Raw genomic sequence first — 16,096 nt, forward strand, 5'->3', positions numbered from 1 at the left:
TCCACCCATTGCTTCTTTGTCCAAAGAAACTTGTGGTTAACTAGTGTGTTTGTATATTGCTGTGTTATCTGGGCAGACTTTACTCCATTACACCTTAGAAATGCACTGGTAATGAAGTGTGCAAGTTATTCAAAATAAATATATTTTGCATTTTTCCTGCAGTCAAGGCAAACTCGGGTGTGTGTTTTTAAATCTGTAAATTTGTTTGAGATGTCCAGTGTCCCGCATTGCCAATGGGGGGCACGGTGGCACAGTGGTTAGCACTGCTGCCAAGGACCTGGGTTCAGTTCCCGGATTGGGTCACTATCTGTGTGGAGTTCTGCGTGTTCTCCCATGTTTGCGTGGTTTTCCTCCAGTTTCCTCCCACAGTCTGAAAAACGTACTCGTTAGGTGCATTGAACCGAACAGGCGCCAGAGTGTGACGACTGGGGGAATTTCACAGTAACTTCATTGCGATGTTAATGTAAGCCTACTTCTGAATAATAAATAAACCCTGAAGCAACATCTGCGGTCCTACACCTTGATTCTAAGCGGGATGTGAGTGCTGCCGTCTTAATCTAATTTGCTGATGGTCTGTTGATTCTTGCGTTTTGATGCCAGCTGTTTCAGATCAAAAGAGAATTAGTTCTGGGTCATTTGACAGCTGCGAACCTGTGAAGGTTGTAAATTCCAGCTTCATAACAAGGATTTGAACATGCAATCTTTGCTGATTGCATCGCCGTGGCTAACACTCACCATTCGAGTAGAAGTGGAGTCTGTGGCTGAAGCTCCATCCTTCTGGATGATGGCCTCTCTCCTAGAATGTGGGCTGCTGGTTGGAATGGGGTTCCTCTTTCTGATGGACCTTTCCAAAAATGCTTTCAAAGTGATGTTAGGCCGTGGACATGCATTGACATAGGCAGAGGGATTGGTGCAGTCCCTCTCTACAAAGGGTTCCCATTCACTAGCTGGCAAGAATTAGAGCACCAATTTGGGTTTTTGGCTACTTTCACAAAGTTTTGACCTGTCTCCGTTTCCAGTGTTATACTCGATGAAATCTTCTGATGCCAAGATGTTACAAAGGAAAGTACAGCACAGGAACAGGCCCTTCGGCCCTCCAAACCCATGCTGATCATGATGCCCTAACTAAACTAAACAAAACCTTCTCCCCTAACTCAGACCCAATCCCTCTCTTCCCTCCCTATTCATGAACCCACCCCGATGCCTCTAAGTGCTTCCACCACCACCTCTGGCATCACATTCCAGGTATCCACCACTCTCTACCTGAAAAACTTACCCCGCATATCTCCCTTAGACTCCCCCGCCCCCCCCCCCCATCTTGAACCTGTGCCCCCTTGTAATTGACATTCCCACCCTGGGGAAAAAAGCTTCAGATTATCCACCCTGTCTATGCCCCTCAGAATTTTATTGAGGTGTCTCCATAGCCTGTATTTCCAGCGAAAACGATCCTAGTTTATTCAACCTCTCCTCGTAGCCAACACCCTCGAGACCAGGCAACATCCTGGTGAACCTTCTTTGCACTCGCTCTCCAAAGTTTCCGTGTCCTTCTGGTAATATGGTGACCAATATCCCAAATCCCTAACCAAGGTTTAAATATCTGCAGCATCTTCATCTGAGTTATTTTTCCATTTGAGACCGTGTCGCACAAGGTTCCTCAGTGTTGTCACTGTGATGTGGGGATTGACAGTTTGAGTAGACTGTTATGAATATGCCACAGCTTCCATTCTGTGCAGCTGGTCACGTCAGGCTTGCCTGTTCCTGGAAGAGGTGCATTCTGTTCCAGAACTCGCCCTGTTAGAGATATTCAAAAGCAGTGAAGGGTCTGAACCGAGTAGTTGAAGGGAAACTGTTCCCATTGGCAGAGAAATCAGAGGACGCCAGTTTAAGATGACTGGCGAAAGAACCAGAGGAAGATGAGGAAAACTGTTTTTCGAATTGGGATCTGAGATGACATCAGGTGTGATGGAGGCAGATTGTGGCTTTTGAAAAGCTTTTGGATAATTATCTAAACAGGAGTCGGGGGTGGGGTGTGGGGGAGAACCTGAGTTACGGACTATAAGTGGGGAAGTGGGGCTAGTTGAATTGCTCTTGCCGGTGAGCTGATGGTTCACATGGTCGCAACCATTCACCGAGAGTGAGATAGAAGCAGGACTAGGCCATTCGGCCCCCTGCGCTGCCATTTATTTTGATCATGGCTGACCATCAAATTCAATATCTTGATTTACCACCCCATTCCTCCACATATCCGTTTAGCACCAAGAGCTAAATCTTTTTTTCTTGAAATCTCACAACGCTTTGGTCTCAACTTTCTATGGGAGTGAATTCCACACATTCAACATCCTCTGGGTGAAGAAATTTCTCCTCACCTCTGCTTACCCCTTATCCTCAAACTAGGGATCCTAGTTCTGGACTCCCCCATCATTGGGAACATTTTTTCTGAATCTACCCTATCTCACCATGGCAGTCCATTTCATTTCCCCCTCTCTTCCCCACAACATGCCTCTGACCTGCAGGTGGAAGCTTTTGAATACCCATGCATTGAATCAGTTTCTTACCTCTCCTTTTTGTTCCCTCTGGGGGAAGCTTGGAATATAGTTCCATGGTTATCTTCTCAGACACAGCTAAGCGACTATTCTTCCTGTGTGAGCCTAAACAGTGTGTTGTTAACCTAGTCAATAAAGCAGACAGTGTAGTTGCACCTGAACCCAGTTCTGCTCCAGTGCTACCCACACATGCAGGAGCTGCCAGTTATCAAGTGGAAACTCGGCATGGACTTCTCTTTGGTGTCACCGTGACTCCATGGGCAGTACTCCCACCTGAGTCAGAAAGTTGGGAATTCAAGTTTAACTCCAAGACTTGAGTACAAAAATCTAGGTTGACAATCTGTGCTGTGGTGATCAGGTATTCGGATGGCATGGTGGCACAGTGGTTAGTGCTGCTGCCTCACAGTGCCAGGGATCTGGGTTCACTTCTAGCTTTGGGTCACAGTCTGTGTGGAATCTGTACGTTCTCCTTGTGTTTACGTGAGTTTCCTCTGGGTGCTCCTGTTTCCTCCCACACTTCAAAGGTGTGTGGGTTAGGTTGATTGGCCATGCTAAATTGATTCTAGTGTCGGGGGAGTAGCAGGGTAAATATGTGGGGTTACGAGAATAGGGTTTGGGTAGGATTGTGGTCAGTGCAGACTCGATGAACTGAATGGCCTCTTTCTGCACTGTAGTGATTGTATGATTCTTGCATGATGTCCATCAGATGAGACATTAAATGTTTGCACTCCCTCAGGTGGACACTATATCAGAGCAAGAGAGTGTTTATCTCAGTTAACAGGACAAAAACACCTTGGGTCATGATCACATTTGCTGTTTGTGGGAGCTTGCTGTGCATAAATTGACAAGTCCCATGTTGCAACAGTGCTGCATGCTTCATTGACTGTTGACCACTTTTTTGGGGGTGTCCTTTGATTGTGACAGGCGCTATATAAATGCGAGGTTTTTTTTTCAAGGTCTGTTGATGTCTTCACTGATTTGGCTGATATTTTGGTTTGAACAATTTCACTTTCCTGGCTTAGTTACGCACTAGCGTGCCAAAGCAGGCACCTTCCTATCAGTTAGCAACAACTAAAGATGTCATCCTGCAGAGTAACACTTTGTGAAAGTGCACTTGTGCCTGACCTGAGGAATGGCGCCAATGAGTGTTTATCTCAGCTAATTTTAATGATTGCCACATGGTCTGTAACTATGACCGCTATTTCCTAAAAGCAGAGCCATTTAAGTCCCTGGCTTGGCTCAGTTTTAAATTGGAAGAGAAGGGCGAGCTGACAGACCCCTCCGGGTTTTGGAGCCCAGGTGCAGGAGAGAATATTGTGGAGGAAGAGTAATTGGAAAGGTTAGATGGGTGAGGGTGGAGTACTAGATTGGGTTGAGGATTGGCTCATGGAGATAGAGCCTGGGTGGGATTGTTGTCGGTGTAGACTCAATGGACTGAATGGCCTCCTTCTGCACTGTAGGGATTCTACGATTATATGACTGACAGAAAGCTGAGGGGCAGGATAAATCGGTCCTGGTGGAATGTAACTAGCGGAGTGCTGCAGGAGGTCAGTCCTCAGACCTCAACTGTTTACAATCTATGTAAATGACCTGCAAACCCGGACAGAGTGTAACGCAGTAAAATTTACAGATGATACTAAAATGGGTGGGAAAGCAGGCAGTGGAGAGGAAATAAAAATTTTACAGATGGACATAGGCTCGGAAAATGGACCAAGATTTGACAGATGACGTTTAATATGGATCGATGTGAGGTTATCCAGTTTGGCTGAAAAATATAGGTAAATTATCTAAATAGAAGGCAGATTGAAAATGTGTCCGGGCAGAGGGATCTGGGTGTTTTTGTTCATGAATCGCAGAAAGTCGGTATGCAGGTACAGCATGTAATTTTTAAAAAAAGGCAAATGAGATGTTGGCATTATTGCAAAAGGATTGGAGTGTAAAAGTAGAGAAGTGTTGTTGCAGTTGTACAAGGTGTTGGTGAGACCACATCTGGAATATTGTGTCCAATTCTGGTCTCCTTTTTTGAGGAAGGATGTGGTGGTGTTGGAGGCAGTTCAGAGCATGTTCGCCAGATTGATTCCGGGGTGAAAGGGTTGATGTATAAGGAGGGATTAAACAGTTAGAACTTATTCTTCTAAACTCCAATGAATATATGAGGGGATCTGATCGAGGTATATAAAATACTAAAATGGATTGGTAGAGTAAGTGTAGACCAAATGTTCCTCCTTGTGGGGCAATTTAGAACAAGAGGCTACAGATATGAGTTGAGGGGTGATGGATTTTAAAATTGAGGAAGAACTACTTCTTGCAGAGGGTGGTGAATTTGTGGAACTTGCTGCCCCAGAGCGTGGTGGAGTCTGATTCATTAGTTGGTTTCAAGAAGGGGATAGACAGATAGATTCCTGATAAAAGTTGGGATAGAGGGATATGGGGAACAGGTGTGGAGGTGGATTTGAGACCAGGAAAAGATCAGCCATAATCGGATTGAATGGCAGAGCAGACTTGAAGGGCCAAATTGCCTACTTGTGCTCCTAATTCCTATGTTACTCTTGTACTAGTGCTAACTTCCATAGAGGTTCAAGTCCTGAAGCAGCTTTTCTTGAGCAGGCAAGAGAGGATAAAATGAAGTAAGACTATAATGTTGGCTTGAATGTCAGCGACCTGGATGTATTTTCAACCAGTGTAGAAGTTGTGTACCTTGCTTGTCGTTTTGTCAAAGTTTTTAATGAAATGTAAATTGCATACTAAAGGTGTAACTCGCATCTAGATATCTTTAAATAAACATTCGCACCTACAGGCTCAAAGTCACCCATGCCATGGCTGTTTGCTTTTCTATCTGGAATTTTAAATAAAATTTACCTCTTCTGCATGATGTGGAATGCTACAGTGCCAGATGCTCAAAGAATCAAGGAAGTTGATTTGCGAAGGATAGCACTGGGATCGATCTTTACTTTGCATAACATTTATTTATGGAATGATGCATTCCAAGCATGTATCTCCTAACTCATCCACACCCTAGTTTCAATGAGTGCTTCTTTGCATCTGCACAAATGAAACTCCAATCAATACCCTCCAATTGTGTCTAATTAGATACCATTGATGTACAATCAACAGATGCAATAATGCCACGAATTGGGGTAGAAAATGCCTCCTCCCTTTCGCAATTTTGTTTTCCAGTGTTTGGTGTTTGTATTTCACACTTAAATAACTATTAAAGTGCTGGATTTATTAGTTTTGTTTTTATTTTAGAAAGAATCTTGTTTGGCCAGTTTACCATTCTGTTACAACTTTTTACATTTTTCTTTATAAATGTGTGGGACTTGGGTATCGCTGGCTGGCCAGCATTTATTCCCCATTCCTTGCTGCCCCTATTCAGAAGGCAGTTGACAGTCAACCACATTGCTGTGCTCTGGAATCACATGTAGGCCAAACCGGGTAAGGACGGCAGATTTCCTTCCCTAAAAGACATTAGTGAACCAGATGGGTTTTTCTGACAATTGACAATGGTTTTGTGGTCATCAGTAGATTCTTAATTCCTGGAAGTTTTTATTGAATTCAAATTCCACCATCTGCCGTGGAGGGATTTGAACCCAGATCCCTAGAGCATTAGCTGAGCTTCTGGATTAATAGTCTAGCGATAATACCAATAGGCCATCGCCTCTCCTAAACTTAATTAGATCTAATTTATTTCTTTTGTAGTCGTCACAATGTCAGCTAAGCGTCTCTATCTGAGATATTTGAACTATAGAACCATCATATCAGAGACTTACAGACCAAGGATGGCAGTTACAATGCAGTGTTACAGAAGTGAGCAGAAACATCTCCACAATCCGTATTGATTAAAAATCACCTTTTATAGTAATTGTGGATCGCTCAGGGTACTGGTCAGGAGCCTGGTGGCATTAGGTGGGAGAATAGAGTGCAGTCCAAAGATCTGCGGATTAGTTTGGCCATGCTAAAAATTGACTCAAGTTTCAGGGGGATTAGCAGGGTACATTTGTGGGGTTAGGACCTGGTGGGGTTATGGTTGGTACAGACTCAGTGGGCTGAATGGTCTCCTGTATGGTAAGGATTCTAGGATTCAAATGAGATAAATGGTGCAGGTTTTTTTAAGTGATAATTGTTAAGGGAAGACGATATTGACGGATGAGAGAAGTGTTGAAAATCCTGTTCTCTGAAGGACATCTGAGGATTCCACCTGAACTGGCAGGTAGGGCCTCAGTTTAGCATCGCATCCACTTGTACTAACTCCAAATTCCCCTAGTTACTGCGGAGTCAGTGAAGATGATGTATTGAAATTGAACCTGAACATTCAACTTTCTGACTGTGCTATTGGTTCTCTGACTATATTTCCACTGTAATACATAATAAAGCTTTATTATTTACTTGTAAGGGAATCTGTACTCCTGAGTTTGTGCTGTCTTCTCTCCGGCTTGAGGGTTACAACCTGTACTGTGCTTGGGGCTTCTGGGCAAGTCCACACGGGCACAAAAACAATCAGTTCAGCGTCTCTGTGCCGGAATCCTGAGCACAGCACCTAAAGGAATAGTGCAAAAATACTCGGTCAAGTCTATAAGTATGTGGTGCAAAAGCCCAACCAAGAAACTGAGGTTCTGGGCACAAAAAGAAACCCCAATAACAGGTTAGTCTGAACTGAGTAGACAGCAGAAGGTTGCTGGCCTCGTGTAGCTGACTTGCTGTCCTTTGCTCCTCGCTGCTGGGGGTCAGGGAAGGCCGGGGGCAGTTTTTGCCCAGTGTTGCGGAGGGTCAGAGAGATCAGGGAGGTATTTCTCACTGCTGCCGGGGAGTTGTGGCTCACGGAAGCTCAGGAGCAGTTTTTCAGCTCCTGTCCTGCAAAGCCAGCGTTTGGGGCAAAGGGAAGTCAGTGAGCAGTGGCTCAGCGCAGCTTGGCAGCTGGGATCACATTGGTGATTGGATACCGGGGGGAGCATGCCTTGTGAATCCAGTGGGGTGCAGTCTCGGGAGAAGAGGTTGAGTAACTGTGAGGTGAGTAGTTGTTGAGGCAGTATGAGTTGGAGCAGCTGTTGAGAAAAATCAGAGGCTTTGCCTTGAAGGAATGGAGACTGAATCCCTCAAGAAGACTTTGAGTCACAAAAAGTCCTAGAAAACTCAGGTAACTGCTGAGAAACTGGCGGGACCTGCCTCGATCATGGCATTCGTTTAACAAACAGATTGTGCTGTTCAACCACAGTTTGCCTATTAGTTCTTGTCTCGTTTTAGATATTAGATTATATGGATAGACTGTACGGTGGCGCAGTGGTTACACTGCTGCCTCACAGTGCTAGAATCCCGGGTTCAATTCCGGCCTTGGGTGACTGTGTGGAGATTGCATGTTCTCCCTGTGTCTTTGTGAATTTCCTTTGGGTGCTACGGTTTCCTCCCACAGCACAGAGATATGCCAGTTCGGTAGATTGGCCATGCTAAATTGACCCTTAGTGTCATGGGGCAAAGCAGGGTAAATATGTACAGTTGCGGGGATAGGGCCTAGATAGATTGGTGCAGGCTTGATGGGCCAAATGGCCTCCATCTGCACTGCAGAGATTCTATGGATAGTAATGACAGTTTGCTTTGCCACTTGTATAGGAAAATTCTTCTTTAGAACTGTGGAATTTGTGGTTTTGTTTTGGTCTGTAACTGAGATTTTGACTATTGTCTACAACATAAGTTACTGGTCCCTCCCTGATCATAACAAAATTGTGGGACTGGCTCGAGAGCATAAAATTGTCCAATAGTTTTGTTTGAGTCATCGGGAGCGGGGAGAAAACTGGTTTTGAGGACAATCAGAAAGATGGGTTTAAGGTCCCAATCGGATAATTATTGAATGCAGAACAAGCTTGAGGGGCTGGTGGCTGCTTCATGCTAATTTTTATCTTTTTACACAGGCTTTGCAAGTGACCATATAATTTTGCTGTCCATTGAAACACTGATCCATCTATCTGGCGCTCTGTCCCTGGTTTTTATCGTTTATCTGTTAGTGTCTCAAGTAGGCGTACACTAAGACTGCATTGAAGTTATTGTGAAAATCCCCTAGTTATCACACTCTGATGCCTGTTTGGGTACACGGAGGGAGAATTCAGCATGGTCAGTTCACCTAACCAGCATGTCTTTTGGACTGTGTGGGGGGGGGAACTGGAGCACCCGGAGGAAACCCATGCAAACACAGGGAGAACGTGCGGACTCTACACAGACAGTGACCCAAGCCGGGAATCGAACCCGGGTTCCTGGTGCTAACTCCTGTACCACCCTGCAAACCCTTGGGCTGTGTTCTGAGACTCAGCTAACTTGTTGAGTCTCTTCAGTCTGGAAACTTCCTTCAGCTTCGAGAATCAGAGTTCCAAAGAGGAATGTTTGGGGAAGATTTCAAAAGACAACCTGAAGCGCATAACTAGAACATAAAACATTACATCTGATGCAAGGTTAATGTTCACTCTGCAGAAGCCCCCAGATCTGCTGAATATTTCCAACATTTCCTGTCTTTGTTTCAGATATCCAGCACCTGCGATATTTTCTACTTTTCATTTAGTCAGACGTTGCCGTACATTTGAGATGGGCAAATGAAGCCTTTGGTCCACAGATGACGAGGCTAACTGAGCTTTTATGATGCTGTTTGCTATTACTGAAGTTTCAGAACATTTGACGATTTGGTTAATATGCTGGAGTCATGGTTTTCGAATTTAATTGGATAGTTTGTTCTGAAGGGAAAGGCCTTGATCAGTCTTCAGGGCCACATGATAAGCAGCTGATCCCGATTAGGAACGGCTGCAGTCTTTGTAGTTGGCGGCTGCTTCTTGTGTCTATTGGATTTGCGGTGTAAGTTTTGTCTCTCTCCTTCTCTGCTCGTAGAGTCAGTTTATATTGTGTGTATCAGACAAGGCCCCAGTTAGACGGTCGGAGTGTTCTGACTTTGTCGAAATTTCTCTCTGTTCTCCCTCTTTATTCCTCCCCCACCTCACCCTCCCCAATCTTAGCGTCCTGGATGAAAGGGATGCTTCGTGACTAGGCCGCAGCAGTGGAGTTTGCTTGCTTGTGGGATTGGACACAACTTTTGGACGCTGGGCTGGATTTTGTTTTGCATCGTACCCAGGTATGAGTTGTTTATGCACTTTTTTTTAAAAACGTGATCAGTATTCCAGCTGATTCTGTTCAGTATCTCGAAGTGTTACGAGGCCTTGAACAACTTTGATCCAATGATTATTGTTTGTTTGCTCATGAGGATAGTTGAGGCCGCCCTGCCTTCACTGACTCTGAATTTAATTGACTGCAATAGATTTTTATTTTGAGATAAAAAGCCACTTCATTTATAACGAGTGAATGTGGAGTTTGCTGAATTCCAGCGCTGCAAATCAAATGAAATCATGAAAGAGATTGTCTGATTGATTGTATCTTGAAATATGATAATTCTGTTTAACGGGGTTTGAAATAACTGGTTTTCTTCTTATCGTCCCAAGTTTGTGCTCTGACCCAAATTCTTACCGCCTTATGCCACTTAAGGATTGTTATCTGTCGCAATCTTACATCGATTCATTCGGTGTAATAAATACCAGGTTGTTTTCAGAATGAAATAGAACGGATCATTTGATGGGTGGCACAGTGGTTAGCACTGCTGCCTCACAGCGCCAGGGACCCGGGTTCAATTCCCAGCTCAGGTTACTGTCTGTGTGGAGTTTGCACATTCTACCCGTGTCTGTGTGGGTTTCCTCCGGGTTCCTCCCACATTCAAAGATGTGCAGGTTAGGTGGATTGGCCATCTTAAAATTGCCCCTTAGTATCAGGGGATTAGCTAGGGTAAATGCATAGGATTGTGGGGGTAGGGCCTGGATGGCATTGTGTTTGGTACAGATGGGCTGAATGGCCTGCTGCACCATAGGGATTCTATAATTGCATGGGATTAGGGGGTAATGGGGATAGGGCCTGGATGAGATTGTGGTCGGCGCAGACTTGATTTACCAAATGGCCTCCTTCTGCACTATTGAATTCTATGTGAAAAAAATCTGCCCTTATTTGAGATGATCTGAAGTGGATTTGTGGCATCTAGCCCTGACTAATTGAAGATTAAATTTGTCTTGCATTCACAGCTGTGGAGTGCCATAGTGTATTGTTGGACTCCAAGTCTCTCCTCCTCTTAATCTTTTCACTCCTCCCAAGTACCTAACTTTGTCTCCTGTCATCTGGTGGAGATGGTGAGCTCCGATGACCTGTTTTTCCCCCCTTCCCAAAGGAAGAATTAATTTGCACGCTTCATGCTGGATTCTGACTCAGAGTATCGGCAGTTGCGTCAGAGCTGGGAATAGATCAGTCTCTCAGATTCACACTGTAGGTTTATTTTCCCCTTAAAAAATGGAGTTGTACAAAAGGCAAATGGTTCACTTTTATTTTGAAAGCTGTAATTGCGTAACTGATCAGCTGCCGAACATTCCCATTTTAGGACTGTCATTCTTTTTCCTCAATTTCTCTCCGATAACTTGCTGTGACTGAGTCTAGACGGCCTGACCAGTAATTGGGCTTTTTCTAATGGTTTGAATTCACCCCTCTCCGGTTTTCAATCCAGTGCTGGATCAATCTGGTCTCTGGCAGTGCAAATGGATGAGTTAAACAGTCTGTGCAGTATCGTCCATCTATCCGCGTCATGTAAGATGCAATTGGATGTGAAAGAAACGTTAAATGCATCAAAAATACATTTTTAAAAAGTGCTACTGACTTCAGTGTAACTAGTGAGGTCATGGCATGTCTTCCTCAGTGGAAAATTACTCCATGAAGCAACAGGCTCAATCCACAAGTTTAACGCCACAGAATATTGTGTAAAAAGCTGTGTCGTAATTGCCCCTGAATTTGTTGAAGAGTGAAAACATTTCTAACCTGTTTTTTGTCCTTTTTAAGATGTCCGAGTGACAACACTCGCTTGGGCAGAGTGAGAATAGTGGCAAGACTTGCACCCTGTCTCCGCCAGATGGGAGGAGAACTTCGGGGAGTGTCTTTTGATGGGCAGTGATGGTTCCATGTTTCTGGCCATTAACCATTGCAATGGAACCTGTGATGCCTTGAGAACTGACATCAATATACAGAGGCTTCCAAAAGCCCCAAGATGGCTCAATACGAAAGCAATCAAATCCCCAAGAAAATCCATTTGCTTGTAAAACCGTACTACTTCGCTCACTTTGGAGCATTCTTTAACGAAACACTTGCTTGTATAATTTAACATTACCAGCCCGCTCCATTGTAAATGCATGTCCGAATGTGAAACTGCTTCTTCCCTTGTGACTGCAGCTCAGTATAGACCTCCCAGTACTATAGCTCCAAAGCATTTATTTTTGTTCATTCACGGGACCTGGCATTGCTGGCCAACATTTATTGCCCATCCCTAGTTGCCCTTGCCCATCCCTAGTTGCCCTTGTTCAATCACATTGCTGTGGCTCTGGAGTCACACGTAGGCCAGACCAGGTAAGGACAGCACATCTCCATCTCTAAAGGACGTTAGTGAACCAACACCTGCACTGAGTTCCTGTGTTCTTTTAGCAATGTTACTATTGCTGCCCAGACTGAATATTATAAGTCTTTGGAGACAACTTACAAGTTGCTTATTTCCCTGTCTGCTTCAGTAGTAAGGATTACTGTTGAAAATGGTTAAATATTGATGTTGTTATTCTGATGAGCCTGGAGACAATTTACCCTCCACTATATTTATATCGATGTTTCAGTGAACTGGTGTTGTGCAATTCAGTACGATTTGTGAAGTGGATTTGGATAAATTGCTGTATGTGCAGTTGCAGTAGCTAAATCATTCCCAGTTGCTGCTCCCCCTGAGTGAATATAAGAACATAAGAACTAGGAACAGGAGTGGGCCATCTGGCCCCTCAAGCCTGCTCCGCCATTCAGTAAGATCATGGTTGATCTTTTTGTGGACTCAGCTCCACTTACCCGTCTGCTCACCATAACCCTTAATTCCTTTACTGTTCAAAAATTTATCTATCCTTGCCTTAAAAACATTTAATTAGGTAGCCTCAACTACTTCACTGGGTAGGGAATTTCACAGATTCATAACCCTTTGTGTGAAGAAATTCCTTCTCAACTCAGTAATAAATCTGATTTTCCTTTGAGGCTAGTTCTAATTTCACCCACCAGTGGAAACAACTTCCCTGCATCTATCTTATCTATTCCCTTCATAATCTTAGGTTTCTATAAGATTTCTCCTCATTCTTCTGAATTCCAATGAGCACAGCCCCAGTCTACTCAGTCTCTCCTCATAAGCCAATCCTCTCAACTCCAGAATCAACCTAGTGAATCTCCTCTGCACCCCCTCCAGTGCCAGTATATCCTTTCTGAAGTAGGGAGACCAAAACTGTACACATTACTCCAGGTGTGGCCTCACCAGCACCTTGTACAGCTGCAACATAACCTTGCTGTTTTTAAACTCCATCCCTCTAGCAATAAAGGACAAAATTCCATTCGCTGCCTTAATTACCTGCTGCATCTGCAAACCAACTCTGAGATTCTTGCACAAGGACACCCAGGTCCCTCTGCACAGCAGCATGCTGCAGGTTTTTTACCATTTAAATAATAGTCCCATTTTGCTGTTGTTCCTACCAAAATGGATGACTTCACATTTACCAACATTGTACTCTGCCAGACTCTTGCCCATTCACTTAGATTATTTATACTTTCAGCGTCCTCTGCACTCTTTGCTCTTCCACCCATTTTAATGTCATCTGCGAATTTTGACCTCTACACTTGGTCTCCAACTCCAAATCGTCTATGTAAATCGTAAACAATTGCAGTCCCAGCACTGATCTCTGAGGCACACCACTAGTCACTGATCGCCAACCAGAAAAACACCCATTTTCCCCTACTCTTTGCTTTGTGTTAGTTAACCAATCCAGTATCCATTCTAATACACTACCCGTAACACTGTGCACCTTTATCTTATGTAGCAGACTTTGGTGCGGCACCTTGTCAAGTGCCTTCTGGAAATCCAGATACACCACATCCACAGGTTCTCCATTGTCCACTGCACATGTAATGTTCATCCGAGCAGTAAGGGTACTTCACTAGCAAGCAATAAGAGAACTAACTTCTGAAAGTAAATCAAAAAGGTTCAATAAAAAAAACTTCATTACTCTTAACACTTGGGGCCACACCCTGAGTCATACCAGCTCCTCATAATTCCCATCTGCTTTTTATTTATATTGGGTCAGCTGACTACCACATCATTTTGCCATTGGTTACATTTGTCTACCGGGTCAGCTGACCCTCACATGTTACCATTGGTCACATTATAACAGCAAGGACAGACATTCTTTTCTTCACTGCGAACTCTACTCTTATCAAAAGGGTTCCTGTTTACTCTAAAGCAACATTTGAATTTAATTTAATTCTGGTTTTTAAAAGCTAGCAGCTTATTTAAGTGCTGATTTTGACTTTCCACTTTGTAAACTCAGTGGGATTTTGTTAAAATTGGACCACTGATACCTATATCTGAATTATAAGATGAGGGATCTGTGGTGTGTGATGGGATCTCTCCAGTTTCTAGTCTGTGTAGATGAAACCAAGTGGACTCGTGAGGAAAGATCCAAGAAATGGTGGCGCAGTGGTTAGCAGTGCTGCCTCAACTCCAGGGACCCAGGTTCGTTCCCAGCTTGGGTCACTGTCTGTGTGGAGTTTGCATGTTTTCCCTGTGTCCGTGTGTGTTTCCACCGAGTGCTCTGGCTTCATTCCACAGATGAGGAGATGCTGGGGTTGGACTGGGGTAAGCACAATAAGAAGTCTCACAACACCAGGTTAAAGTCTCATAGATTCATTTGGCAGCGCAAGCTTTCAGAGCACTGTCCACTCATGAAGGGGCAGTGCTCCAAAAGCTGGCGCTGCCAAATAAACCTGTTGGACTTTAACCTGATGTTGTGAGGTTCCTTCCACAGTCCGAAGATATGCAGGTTAGGTGGATTGGCCATGTTAAATTGCTCTTCTTATCAGGGGGATTAACAAGGTAAATGTGTGGGATTACAGGAGTGGGGCCTGGGTGGGATTGTTGTTGGTGCAGGCTCGATGGGCCAAACCGCCAGCTCCTGCATTGTGGGGTTGCAATGATTCTATGAAATGGGTAAGGTTTACATACGGATTCATCAGTGGCAAAGGAAATTCAAGAGGACATGTGCATGTTTTATAGATGTATATTTGAACTATACATAGAAAAGACTTGTGTGTCCAATCAGTGGGCTAAGAAGTAGAGCCTAAGGGATAATAAAAATAAAAAAGTGTTGGAAAATCTCAGCAGGTCTGGTAGCATCTGTGGAGAGAGAAACCGGGTTAACGCTTTGACTGTTCTTCAGACCTCGAGAGGGAGAAACGAGATGGAGTTTATTTTGTTTAATAGGAGGTTGGACAAAAACAGATAGTCAGGGATAGGTGAGATTTGACAGCAATTTCATGGAACACAAGATAAAGGGAGTGTTAGTGGTAGTGTTTACAACTAAAGAAGATGGTGGGGGTGGAGGAGTGACATTGGGAGAAAAAAATTGTTTTTAAAAGAGGGTTATGATCTAAAATTGTTGAACTCGGTGTCAAATCTAGAAATCTGTAAAGTGGGTGTTGGCTGATGATATCTCCACAGATAGTAAGAAGTCTCACAACACCAGGTTAAAGTCCAACAGGTTTATTCGGTAGCATGAGCCACAAGCTTTCGGAGCGTTGCTCCTTGAAGCAGTGTTAATAACAGTTGCTCCTTGAAGCAACACTCCGAAAGCTTGTGGCTCGTGCTACCAAATAAACCTGTTGGACTTTAACCTGATGTTGTGAGACTTCTTACTGTACTTACCCCAGTCCAACGCCAGCATCTCCAAATCACCTCCAGAGATGATAGGGCAGCGAACAGAGCAAACAAGAAGCTGGGTTATCGTGGATATTATGATCTCTCAAATGAGTTTGTCAAATGGTTTTCTTGTTACTGTGCTGATCACTATCATCTAAAACTTAAGCTAATTCATAAATTTAATGTGAGGGGGGGGTGCTTTCTGGAGCAATGTATTTTCTACAAAACCTTGTTCCACCACTAGAGGTCACTCCTTCAGCCAATACGCTCCTGATATCAGGATTTCCCACATCCCTCTGTTGCTGCTTTCAATGTTCTCTTTAGGAATGATATCCAGAGTTGCTTTTCCTACACAGACTCGTGGAGGTCTTGAATTTGCCTCACCAAAGGTCATCTGTGATCCTTGGATTTTTGTTTATTTAGGAAGGGATGTGGAACTTGCGTGGACAAATGGAGTTGAGATGTGGGTCAGCCATGATCCAATGGAATAGTGGGGCAGGTCCGAAGCGCTAAATAGCCGCCTCCTCTTTCCACAGACATGACTGATTGCAAACACTTTACTGTCTTCACCTTCAACTCATTGGGTGAAATCTTCCGGCTCTTCATACCAGCGGGATCTTCTGGTCCTGCTAATGGCACGTCCCACTGGGTTTGCCGGTGGCGTGGGGTAGTATCAATGGGAAATCCCGTTGATAGGGCGGAACCTGATGATCCCACAGCTGGACAACGGCAC

General features: G+C 44.1%; 1 protein-coding gene across 7 annotated transcripts in view; it reads left to right on the forward strand.

Annotated features, from left to right (window-relative positions):
- Nucleotides 1-16,096, forward strand: part of rab27a (RAB27A, member RAS oncogene family) — a 127,330-nt gene that overhangs the window by 54,421 nt on the left and 56,813 nt on the right. For 3 of the 7 annotated variants that reach the window (XM_080214027.1, XM_080214030.1, XM_080214029.1), the window contains exon 3: nt 9,533-9,648. The exons of 3 other annotated variants lie outside the window; for them this stretch is intronic. The gene's annotated coding sequence lies outside the window, so the exon portion shown is untranslated. Of the gene's footprint in view, nt 1-9,338; nt 9,375-9,532; nt 9,649-16,096 lie in introns of those variants that run through there. One more of the 7 variants, XM_080214031.1, reaches the window with a different exon arrangement.

Source organism: Carcharhinus amblyrhynchos, chromosome 28 (assembly GCF_965287045.1).
Source record: "Carcharhinus amblyrhynchos chromosome 28, sCarAmb.v2.hapA, whole genome shotgun sequence".
In the NCBI taxonomy this organism is placed as follows: domain Eukaryota; kingdom Metazoa; phylum Chordata; class Chondrichthyes; order Carcharhiniformes; family Carcharhinidae; genus Carcharhinus; species Carcharhinus amblyrhynchos.